This window comes from Cibotium barometz, chromosome 14 (genome assembly GCF_041138505.1).
Source record: "Cibotium barometz isolate CiBa-2024 chromosome 14, ASM4113850v1, whole genome shotgun sequence".
In the NCBI taxonomy this organism is placed as follows: Eukaryota; Viridiplantae; Streptophyta; class Polypodiopsida; order Cyatheales; family Cibotiaceae; genus Cibotium; species Cibotium barometz.
In genome coordinates, this window is record NC_141059.1 from 29,146,087 (window position 1) to 29,149,901 (window position 3,815).

Sequence of the window (3,815 nt, forward strand, 5' to 3'; positions counted from 1 at the left end):
CCAAGAGGTAGGCTTTATCACCCTCTACATCTGGCCACACCGTCTCATTGGGATATTGAGTCAAGATATGGTGTCAATTAGCCATCAATGTTTCATAGCTACAAAAGGCAAAGGTGAGTGGTTACAACAGCAGCAAAGGCAAAGAGAAAGCAATAGAGAGAAACGATATGCTAGTGAAGAGAATGTGACATGGAAATGAGCAAATGGACATTGGATTTGAGACTCTTCTCCTTCGTGAGACTCAAATCAAGTTTGAGCCATCGTGCATTATATAGATTTTAGTTGAATTTTTAATCGCATAGTTTATAAGTATATTTGGGTGTATGGGGAAAGAGGGAAGAAAACAAGAAATCTCAATCTCAAGGTCAAGCTCAAGGCTCGAACTTGAGTTTGAGCCTTGTCTATTACACAAGTAAGTAGGAATAGAGAGCGAAGCTACGATAATCCAATAGAACAAGTGGGGTGTGGGTGAAGATGGGTATATAACCAAAAGTGAAAGTAACTATAATCAAAAGACCTAGGACCTGGGCCTGGGCTTGGGCTTGGGCTTGGGCTTGGGGAATGAGCCATTGTACATTATATAGATTTTAGTTGAATTTTTAATCGCATAGTTTATAAGTATATTTGGGTGTATGTGAAAAAAGGGAAGAAAACAAGAAATCTCAAGCTCAAGACTCGAACTTGAGTTTGAGGCTTGTCTATTACACAAGTAAGTAGGAATACAGAGGGAAGCTAGGATAATCCCATAGAACAAGTGGGGTGTGGGTGAAGATGGGTATATAACCAAAAGTGAAAGTAACTATTATCAAAAGATGGGACCTGGGGCCTGGCCTGGGCCTGGGCTTGGGCTTCGGGAATGAAACCGAAACCCGGCTTTCTACCGCTCCTCCGTGCTTCTCTCCCGGGCGTAGCCCACCCCCTCCTCCTCTGTGCTCCTCTCTCTCGGGCCACCCCCCTCCTCTCCCGCGCGCATGCCAGCCCACCTCTCCCTCCCGGGCGCATGCCAGCCCACCTCTCCCTCCCTCCCGCCGCCGGACGCAAGCCCACCCCCCCTCCTCTCCTCTCTCGGCGCACGCCAGCCCACCCCCCCTCCTCTCTCTCTCTCGGCGCAGCCCACCCCCTCCTCTCCTCTCCTGGCGGACGCCAGCCCACCCCCCCTCCTCTCTCTCCCGGCACACAGCCCACCCCCTCCTCTCCCGAGCGCAGCCAGCCCACCCCCTCCTCCTCTCTCGCCCCGTCGACGCACGCCAACCCACCCCCTCCTTCGTCGGTGCACGCCAACCCACCCCCTCGCTCTCTCGGCGCACACGCCAGCCCACCCCCCGTGTACGGCCGCCGCAGCCAGCCCACCCCCTCCTCTCTGCGCACGCCAGCCCACCCCCCGCGTAGCCCGAAATTTGAAATTCAAACCCCCCCAATTCAAAATTCAAACTTCCCCCCAACAACCCCGAAATTCGAAATTCAAACTCCCCCCCAACGAACGAATTTCGAATTTCCCCCCGCCCGCACACCGAAATTTCCCCACCGACCCTAAAAATTTTTTGCATTCGCCTTTCCTCACCAAAAAAAAAGACGGTCGACCTCGCGTTTCAACTAGACAAAAAGCTACGAACCCTGGAGCAATTCTCTGTTCGCAATAATCAACTCTGCTTCTTGTGTCTCTACAGCCCTGCGTTTCAAACAATTGTTCTCTGTGCACAATAATCAACTGTGCTTCCTGTGTCTCTGCAGCCGTGCGTTTCAAACAGTTTCTTTTCCTCCCGCAATCGACACGTCTACGTTGGTTCCGACCTCTGTTTCATGCAGAACCATCACGCCATCGGGATACTTCAAGCATCCCTCAAGACTGTGCGACATCACAGACTTCCGTGCGTCCATCTGCGTTTCGTGTGTTCCCTCGTCTAATTGAATACTTTACGCAGCAAGCAAGTCCTTCTTTAATTGATTGTCTACACCAATATAAATGCTTACTTGATTGCACGCTAAGTGTGCCATTTGTCAATCGTTGCTCGTCGTAGATTGTTTGCACCTTTTGCTGCTCTCTTTTGTATCTTCACATATGTCGAGAACCTGTAAAACTGATCTTTGTGCACATTATATAATCTAAATGATGAGGGTTCCCTATATAAACATGGTATATATGTCACATATCTAAGTGCACAACTTGGATATAGACTCCACCTTAAGTTCGAGCCTCCCCTACATAGAACTTATGTGTTAATGCTCGACCTAGATTGAGTCTTTGTTCTCCATGTTAGTGCACCGGCCTTAAGGCTCGAACTTGAGTTTGAGCCTTTGCTCTCCATGCTAGTGTACCCCGCCAGCCTTAAGGCTCGAACTTGAGTTTGAGCCTTTGCTCTCCATGCTAGTGCACCTCGGCCTTAAGGCTCGCCTAGCTGGCTCTCATGCATGCTAGTGTACACCGGCCTTTAGGCTCAAACTTGAGTTGGAGCCTTGACTGTGTACACTGGCCTTAAGGCTCGAACTTTAGATTGAGCCTTTGTTCTCCATGCCAGTGTACTGTGGCCTTAAGGCTCGAACTTGAGTTTGAGCCTTTGCTCTCCATGCTAGTGCACCTCGACCCATTAAGGCTCCAACTCCAGTTTGAGCCTTTGCTCTCCATGCAAGTGCATCCCGGTCCCTTAAGGCTCGAACTTCAGATTGAGCCTTTGCTCTCCATGCTAGTGCACCCCGGCCCCTTAAGGCTCGAACTTAAGTTTGAGCCTTTGCTCTCCATGCTAGTGCACGTCGGCCTTAAGGCTCGAACTTCAGATTGAGCCTTCGTTCTCCATGCTAGTGTACACCGGCCTTAAGGCTCGAACTTGAGTTGGAGCCTTTGTTCTCCATGCTAGTGTACACCAGCCTTAAGGCTCGAACTTGAGTTGGAGCCTTGACTCTCGATGCTAGTGTACACCGGCCTTAAGGCTTGAACTTCAGATTGAGCCTTTGCTCTCCATGCTAGTGTACTCTGGCCTCAAGGCTTGAACTTGAGTTTGAGCCTTTGCTCTCCATGCTAGTGCATCCCGGTCCCTTAAGGCTCGAACTTCAGATTGAGCCTTTGCTCTCCATGCTAGTGCACCCCGGCCCCTTAAGGCTCGAACTTGAGGTGGAGCCTTTGTTCTCCATGCTAGTGTACACCGGTCTTAAGGCTCGAACTTGAGTTGGAGCCTTGGCTCTCGATGCTAGTGTACACCGCAAACTTCAGATTGAGACTTTGTTCTCCATGCTAGTGTACTCTGGCCTTAAGGCTTGAACTTGAGTTTGAGCCTTTGCTCTCCATGCTAGTGCACCCCGGCCCCTTAAGGCTCGAACTCCAATTTGAGCCTTTGCTCTCCATGATGCTAGTGCATCCCGGTCCCTTAAGGCTCGAACTTCAGATTGAGCCTTTGCTCTCCATGCTAGTGCACCGCGGCCCCTTAAGGCTCGAACTTAAGTTTGAGCCTTTGCTCTCCATGCTAGTGCACCTGGGCCTTAAGGATCGAACTTGAGTTGGAGCCTTTGTTCTCCATGCTAGTGTACACCGGCCTTAAGGCTCGAACTTGAGTTGGAGCCTTGGCTCTCGATGCTAGTGTACACTGGCCTTAAGGCTCGAACTTCAGATTGAGCCTTTGTTCTCCATGCTAGTGTACTCTGGCCTCAAGGCTTGAACTTGAGTTTGAGCCTTTGCTCTCCATGCTAGTGCATCCCGGTCCCTTAAGGCTCGAACTTCAGATTGAGCCTTTGCTCTCCATGATGCTAATGCACCCCGGTCCCTTAAGACTCCAACTTAAGTTCAAGCCTCCCATACATGGAACTTTGCCTTAAGGCTGAAACTT